The 9,111-nt window shown below is 40.4% G+C and overlaps 1 long non-coding RNA gene across 1 annotated transcript; it reads right to left on the bottom strand.

Moving 5' to 3' along the window:
- Positions 1-2,741: 2,741 nt before the first annotated feature.
- Positions 2,742-7,902, bottom strand: LOC147839120 (uncharacterized). Its single transcript, XR_015518273.1, has 3 exons — positions 7,687-7,902; positions 5,505-6,756; positions 2,742-2,835 (listed from the first exon to the last, which is right to left on the bottom strand). It is a non-coding gene; the product is annotated as an uncharacterized LOC147839120 (long non-coding RNA).
- Between the last annotated feature and the right edge of the window lie 1,209 nt (positions 7,903-9,111).

Raw genomic sequence — 9,111 nt, 5'->3', positions numbered from 1 at the left:
CCAAATGTTCATGTATGTTTATCATGATAACTTTTGAACCAAATGGGCTACAATCAAAATTCTTTTTCCCACTGATTCCTTGGATCAGTCCGATTCAAACGCACCCTATGACGTCATTTTCCGTCACGAATTTTTTCGCGTTATTTTAAATTATTCGAAAAACCTATTTGATCGAACTCGTCCTAGGCCGTTTCTCCGATTATCACCCAAATTGAATCACATGATCTACAGACCATGCCAACCAAAAGTTATGGAATTCAAGTTGATTTGACCAACCGTTTTCGTTTAACTTGCAATCAAATTTAACGTAGAACTTGCAAAAATGGACTTGAGACGATATCTCCGCAACGCATTCACCAATTCACACCAAACTTGGTGTGTGTTATGACAACTAGGGTCTAAGGTTAATTGCGGAGTTTCGGCGCACTGCCCTCTAGTGGTCCGGAGATACAAAAAACTTGCTTTTTGGCTTATAACGTCTCAACCTTTCGTCCGAAACTCATGAAACTGGTCTCATTACATCCGGCAGAGCATGCAGAGTCGAATGATGTCTGATTTTCACAGGTCAGCCATTTTGGGCGTCGCCCATTTCGATTTTTGGCCAAAAATGCTATATTTTACCAACACATTCACATATCATTACAAAACATGGTATGCATCTTCAACCCCATGCCCTGAAAGTACTCAAAAACGTCTGGAGCAGCGCCACCTTATGGCCAATAGTGCTTGGCCCCTTAATTGCTGCTTGCAGCTATATTTATTATTATTATTATTATTATTATTATTATTATTATTATTCTTCCGTTTCTTCCGCCGGATTTGAATGGCAGCCCATATAGGCGTATGCGGGAAAGTTGTATAATTTGGCACAATGATAGAGGACAGTATTATAATTAATCAGACCAAATATGAAGTCTCAAAATCAAACTCTCTAGCGCCACCACTTGTCCAAACTTTCACAGATGTTTATCATCATAACTTTTGAACCGAATGGGCTACAATCAAAATTCTTTTTTCCTCTGATTCCTTGGCCCAGTCCGATTTAAACCCACCCTATGACGTCATTTTCCGTCATGAATTTTTTCGCGCTATTTTACATTTTTCGAAAAACCTATTTGATCGAACTCGTCCTAGGCCGTGTCTCCGATTTTCACCAAAATTGAATCAAATGATCTACAGACCACGCCAACCAAAAGTTATGGAATTCAAGTTGATTAGACCAACCGTTTTCGTTTAACTTATGAACTAATTTAACGTAGAACTTGCGAAAATGGACTTGAGGCGATATTTATTATTAGGGGCCAAGCACCGTAGGTGCGTAGGCACCTATTGCTTTCGTTAGTGTTCTTATTATTATTATTATTAGGGGCCAAGCACCGTAGGTGCGTAGGCACCTATTGCTTTCGTTAGTGTTCTTATTATTATTATTAGGGGCCAAGCACCGTAGGTGCGTAGGCACCTATTGCTTTCGTTAGTGTTCTTATTATTATTATTATTATTATTATTATTATTCTTCTTCTTCTTCTTCTTCCGTTTCTTCCGCCGGATTTGAATGGCAGCCCATATAGGCGTATGCGGGAAAGTTGTATAATTTGGCACAATGATAGAGGCCAGTATTAACATTAATCAGGCCAATTATGAAGTCTTAAAATCAAACTCTCTAGCGCCACCACTTGTCCAAACTTTCACGTATGTTTATCATCATAACTTTTGAACCGAATGGGCTACAATCAAAATTCTTTTTTCCTCTGATTCTTTGGCTCTGTCCGATTCAAACCCACCCTATGACGTCATTTTCCGTCATGACTTTTTTCGCGCTATTTTAAATTTTTCGAAAAACCTATTTGATCGAACTCGTCCTAGGCCGTGTCTCCGATTTTCACCAAAATTGAATCACATGATCTACAGACCATGCCAACCAAAAGTTATGGAATTCAAGTTGATTAGACCAACCGTTTTTGTTTAACTTACGAACTAATTCAACGTAGAACTTGCGAAAATGGACTTGAGGCGATATCTCTGTAATGCATTCACCGATTCACACCAAACTTGGTGTGTGTTATGACAACTAGGGTCGAAGGTTAATTGCAGAGTTTCGGCGCACTGCCCCCTAGTGGTCCGGAGATACAAAAAACTTGCTTTTTGGCTTATAACGTCTCAACCTTTCGTCCGAAACTCATGAAACTGGTCTCATTACATCCGGCAGAGCATGCCGAGTCGAATGATGTCTGATTTTCACAGGTCAGCCATTTTGGGCGTCGCCCATTTCGATTTTTGGCCAAAAATGCTATATTTTACCAACACATTCACATATCATTACAAAACATGGTATGCATCTTCAACCCCATGCCCTGAAAGTACTCAAAAACGTCTGGAGCAGCGCCACCTTATGGCCAATAGTGCTTGGCCCCTTAATTGCTGCTTGCAGCTATATTTAGGGGCCAAGCACCGTAGGTGCGTAGGCACCTATTGCTTTCGTTAGTGTTCTTATTATTATTATTATTATTATTCTTCTTCTTCTTCTTCCGTTTCTTCCGCCGGATTTGAATGGCAGCCCATATAGGCGTATGCGGGAAAGTTGTATAATTTGGCACAATGATAGAGGCCAGTATTAACATTATTCAGGCCAATTATGAAGTCTCAAAATCAAACTCTCTAGCGCCACCACTTGTCCAAACTTTCACGTATGTTTATCATCATAACTTTTGAACCGAATGGGCTACAATCAAAATTCTTTTTTCCTCTGATTCCTTGGCTCTGTCCGATTCAAACCCACCCTATGACGTCATTTTCCGTCATGAATTTTTTCGCGCTATTTTAAATTTTTCGAAAAACCTATTTGATCGAACTCGTCCTAGGCCATTTTTCCGATTTTCACCAAAATTGAATCACATGATCTACAGACTATGCCAACCAAAAGTTATGGAATTCAAGTTGATTTGACCAACCGTTTTTGTTTAACTTGCGATCAAATTTAACGAAGGACTTGCGAAAATGGACTTTAGACGATATCTCCGTAACGCATTCACCGATTCACACCAAACTTGGTGTGTGTTATGACAACTAGGGTCTGAGGTTACAAGCAGAGTTTCGGCGCACTGCCCCCTAGTGGTCCGGAGATATAAAAAACTTGCTTTTTGGCTTATAACATCTCAACCTTTCGTCCGAAACTCATAAAACTGGTCTCATTACATCCGGCAGAGCATGTCGAGTCAAATGACGTCTGATTTTCACAGGTCAGCCATTTTGGGCGTCGCCCATTTTGATTTTAGGCCAAAAATGCTATATTTTACCAACATATTCACATATTATTACAAAACATGGTATGCATCTGGCACAATGATAGAGGCCAGTATTAACATTAATCAGGCCAAATATGAAGTCTCAAAATCAAACTCTCTAGCGCCACCACTTGTCCAAACTTTCACATACATTTATCATCATAACTTTTGAACCGAATGGGCTACAATCAAAATTCTTTTTTCCTCTGATTCCTTGGCTCAGTCCGATTCAAACCCACCCTATGACGTCATTTTCCATCATGAATTTTTTCGCGCTATTTTAAATTTTTCGAAAAACCTATTTGATCGAACTCGTCCTAGGCCGTGTCTCCGATTTTTACCAAAATTGAATCACATGATCTACAGACCATGCCAACCAAAAGTTATGGAATCCAAGTTGATTAGACCAACCGTTTTCGTTTAACTTGCGAACTAATTTAACGTAGAACTTGCGAAAATGGACTTGAGGCGATATCTCTGTAACGCATTCACCGATTCACACCAAACTTGGTGTGTGTTATGACAACTAGGGTCTAAGGTTAATTGCGGAGTTTCGGCGCACTGCCCTCTAGTGGTCCGGAGATACTAAAAACTTGCTTTTTTTCTTATAACGTCTCAACCTTTCGTCCGAAACTCATGAAACTGGTCTCATTACATCCGGCAGAGCATGCCGAGTCGAATGATGTCTGATTTTCACAGGTCAGCCATTTTGGGTGTCGCCCATTTCGATTTTTGGCCAAAAATGCTATATTTTACCAACACATTCACATATCATTACAAAACATAGTATGCATCTTCAACCCTATGCCCTGAAAGTACTCAAAAACGTCTGGAGCAGCGCCACCTTATGGCCAATAGTGCTTGGCCCCTTAATTGCTGCTTGCAGCTATATTTATTATTATTATTATTCTTCTTCTTCCGTTTCTTCCGCCGGATTTGAATGGCAGCCCATATAGGCGTATGCGGGAAAGTTGTATAATTTGGCACAATGATAGAGGCCAGTATTAACATTAATCAGGCCAATTATGAAGTCTCAAAATCAAACTCTCTAGCGCCACCACTTGTCCAAACTTTCACGTATGTTTATCATCATAACTTTTGAACCGAATGGGCTACAATCAAAATTCTTTTTTCCTCTGATTCCTTGGCTCAGTCCGATTCAAACCCACCCTATGACGTTATTTTCCGTCATGAATTTTTTCGCGTTATTTTACATTTTTTGAAAAACCTATTTGATCGAACTCGTCCTAGGCCGTGTCTCCGATTTTCACCAAAATTGAATCACTTGATCTACAGACAATGCCAACCAAAAGTTATGGAATTCAAGTTGATTACACCAATCGTTTTCGTTTAACTTGCGAACTAATTTAACGTAGAACTTGCAAAAATGGACTTGAGGCGATATCTCTGTAACGCATTCACCGATTCCCACCAAACTTTGTGTGTGTTATGACAACTAGGGTCTAAGGATAATTGCGGAGTTTCGGCGCACTGCCCCCTAGTGGTCCGGAGATACATAAAACTTGCTTTTTGGCTTATAACGTCTCAACCTTTCGTCCGAGACTCATGAAACTGGTCTCATTACATCCGGCAGAGCATGCATAGTCGAATGATGTCTGATTTTCACAGGTCAGCCATTTTGGGCGTCGCCCATTTCGATTTTTGGCCAAAAATGCTATATTTTACCAACACATTCACATATCATTACAAAACATGGTATGCATCTTCAACCCCATGCCCTGAAAGTACTCAAAAACGTCTGGAGCAGCGCCACCTTATGGCCAATAGTGCTTGGCCCCTTAATTGCTGCTTGCAGCTATATTTAGGGGCCAAGCACCGTAGGTGCGTAGGCACCTATTGCTTTCGTTAGTGTTCTTATTATTATTATTATTATTATTCTTCTTCTTCTTCTTCCGTTTCTTCCGCCGGATTTGAATGGCAGCCCATATAGGCGTATGCGGGAAAGTTGTATAATTTGGCACAATGATAGAGGCCAGTATTAACATTAATCAGGCCAAATATGAAGTCTCAAAATCAAACTCTCTAGCGCCACCACTTGTCCAAACTTTCACATACATTTATCATCATAACTTTTGAACCGAATGGGCTACAATCAAAATTCTTTTTTCCTCTGATTCCTTGGCTCAGTCCGATTCAAACCCACCCTACGACGTCATTTTCCGTCATGAATTTTTTCGCGCTATTTTAAATTTTTCGAAAAACCTATTTGATCGAACTCGTCCTAGGCCGTGTCTCCGATTTTTACCAAAATTGAATCACATGATCTACAGACCATGCCAACCAAAAGTTATGGAATTCAAGTTGATTAGACTAACCGTTTTCGTTTAACTTGCGAACTAATTTAACGTAGAACTTGCGAAAATGGACTTGAGGCGATATCTCTGTAACGCATTCACCGATTCACACCAAACTTGGTGTGTGTTATGACAACTAGGGTCTAAGGTTAATTGCGGAGTTTCGGCGCACTGCCCTCTAGTGGTCCGGAGATACTAAAAACTTGCTTTTTGGCTTATAACGTCTCAACCTTTCGTCCGAAACTCATGAAACTGGTCTCATTACATCCGGCAGAGCATGCCGAGTCGAATGATGTCTGATTTTCACAGGTCAGCCATTTTGGGTGTCGCCCATTTCGATTTTTGGCCAAAAATGCTATATTTTACCAACACATTCACATATCATTACAAAACATGGTATGCATCTTCAACCCCATGCCCTGAAAGTACTCAAAAACGTCTGGAGCAGCGCCACCTTATGGCCAATAGTGCTTGGCCCCTTAATTGCTGCTTGCAGCTATATTTATTATTCTTCTTCTTCTTCTTCTTCCGTTTCTTCCGCCGGATTTGAATGGCAGCCCATATAGGCGTATGCGGGAAAGTTGTATAATTTGGCACAATGATAGAGGCCAGTATTAACATTAATCAGGCCAAATATGAAGTCTCAAAATCAAACTCTCTAGCGCCACCACTTGTCCAAACTTTCACGTATGTTTATCATCATAACTTTTGAACCGAATGGGCTACAATCAAAATTCTTTTTTCCTCTGATTCCTTGGCTCAGTCCGATTCAAACCCACCCTATGACGTCATTTTCCGTCATGAATCTTTTCGCGCTATTTTACATTTTTCGAAAAACCTATTTGATCGAACTCGTCCTAGGCCGTGTCTCCGATTTTCACCAAAATTGAATCACATGATCTACAGACCATGCCAACCAAAAGTTATGGAATTCAAGTTGATTAGACCAACCGTTTTCATTTAACTTGCGAACTAATTTAACGAAGAACTTGCGAAAATGGACTTGAGGCGATATCTCTGTAACGCATTCACCGATTCACACCAAACTTGGTGTGTGTTATGACAACTAGGGTCTAAGGTTAATTGCGGAGTTTCGGCGCACTGCCCCCTAGTGGTCCGGAGATACTAAAAACTTGCTTTTTGGCTTATAACGTCTCAACCTTTCATCCGAAACTCATGAAACTGGTCTAATTACATCCGGCAGAGCATGTCGAGTCGAATGATGTCTGATTTTCACAGGTCAGCCATTTTGGGCGTCGCCCATTTCGATTTTTGGCCAAAAATGCTATATTTTACCAACACATTCACATATCATTACAAAACATGATATGCATCTTCAAACCCATGCCCTGAAAGTACTCAAAAACGTCTGGAGCAGCGCCACCTTTTGGTCAAAAGTGCTTGGCCCCTTAATTGCTGCTTGCAGCTATATTTATTATTATTATTCTTCTTCTTCTTCCGTTTCTTCCGCCGGATTTGAATGGCAGCCCATATAGGCGTATGCGGGAAAGTTGTATAATTTGGCACAATGATAGAGGCCAGTATTAACATTAATCAGGCCAATTATGAAGTCTCAAAATCAAACTCTCTAGCGCCACCACTTGTCTAAACTTTCACGTATGTTTATCATCATAACTTTTGAACCGAATGGGCTACAATCAAAATTCTTTTTTCCTCTGACTCCTTGGCTCAGTCCGATTCAATCCCACCCTATGACGTCATTTTCCGTCATGACTTTTTTCGCGCTATTTTAAATTTTTCGAAAAACCTATTTGATCGAACTCGTCCTAGGCCGTGTCTCCGATTTTCACCAAAATTGAATCACATGATCTACAGACCATGCCAACCAAAAGTTATGGAATTCAAGTTGATTAGACCAACCGTTTTCGTTTAACTTACGAACTAATTTAACGTAGAACTTGCGAAAATGGACTTGAGGCGATATATCTGTAATGCATTCACCGATTCGCACCAAACTTGGTGTGTGTTATGACAACTAGGGTCTAAGGGTAATTGCGGAGTTTCGGCGCACTGCCCCCTACTGGTTCGGAGATACTAAAAACTAACTTTTTGGTTTATAACGTCTCAACCTTTCGTCCGAAACTCATGAAACTGGTCTCATTACATCCGGCAGAGCATGCCGAGTCGAATGATGTCTGATTTTCACAGGTCAGCCATTTTGGGCGTCGCCCATTTCGATTTTTGGCCAAAAATGCTATATTTTACCAACACATTCACATATCATTACAAAACATGGTATGCATCTTCAACCCCATGCCCTGAAAGTACTCAAAAACGTCTGGAGCAGCGCCACCTTATGGCCAATAGTGCTTGGCCCCTTAATTGCTGCTTGCAGCTATATTTATTATTCTTCTTCTTCTTCTTCTTCTTCTTCCGTTTCTTCCGCCGGATTTGAATGGCAGCCCATATAGGCGAATGCGGGAAAGTTGTATAATTTGGCACAATGATAGAGGCCAGTATTAACATTAATCAGGCCAAATATGAAGTCTCAAAATCAAACTCTCTAGCGCCACCACTTGTCCAAACTTTCACGTATGTTTATCATCATAACTTTTGAACCGAATGGGCTACAATCAAAATTCTTTTTTCCTCTGATTCCTTGGCTCAGTCCGATTCAAACCCACCCTATGACGTCATTTTCCGTCATGACTTTTTTCGCGCTATTTTAAATTTTTCGAAAAACCTATTTGATCGAACTCGTCCTAGGCCGTGTCTCCGATTTTCACCAAAATTGAATCACATGATCTACAGACCATGCCAACCAAAAGTTATGGAATTCAAGTTGATTAGACCAACCGTTTTCGTTTAACTTACGAACTAATTTAACAAAGAACTTGCGAAAATGGACTTGAGGCGATATCTCTGTAACGCATTCACCGATTCACACCAAACTTGGTGTGTGTTATGACAACTAGGGTCTAAGGTTAATTGCGGAGTTTCGGCGCACTGCCCCCTAGTGGTCCGGAGATACTAAAAACTTGCTTTTTGGCTTATAACGTCTCAACCTTTCGTCCGAAACTCATGAAACTGGTCTCATTACATCCGGCAGAGCATGCCGAGTCGAATGATGTCAGATTTTTACAGGTCAGCCATTTTGGGCCTCGCCCATTTCGATTTTTGGCCAAAAATGCTATATTTTACCAACACATTCACATATCATTATAAAACATGGTATGCATCTTCAACCCCATGCCCTGAAAGTACTTAAAAACGTCTGGAGCAGCGCCACCTTATGGCCAATAGTGCTTGGCCCCTTAATTGCTGCTTGCAGCTATATTTATATTTGTATTTGTTTATTTATAATAATAATAATATTATTATTATTATTATTAGGGGCCAAGCACCGTAGGTGCGTAGGCACCTATTGCTTTCGTTAGTGTTCTTATTATTATTATTATTATTATTATTATTCTTCTTCTTCTTCTTCCGTTTCTTCCGCCAGATTTGAATGGCAGCCCATATAGGCGTATGCGGGAAAGTTGTATAATTTGGCA

Source organism: Danio rerio, chromosome 20, assembly GCF_052040795.2.
Source record: "Danio rerio strain M-AB ecotype USA chromosome 20, GRCz13ab, whole genome shotgun sequence".
NCBI lineage: Eukaryota > Metazoa > Chordata > Actinopteri > Cypriniformes > Danionidae > Danio > Danio rerio.
The sequence above is the reverse complement of the archived record's forward strand: the minus strand, read 5'-3'. Positions and strand labels throughout refer to the sequence as shown.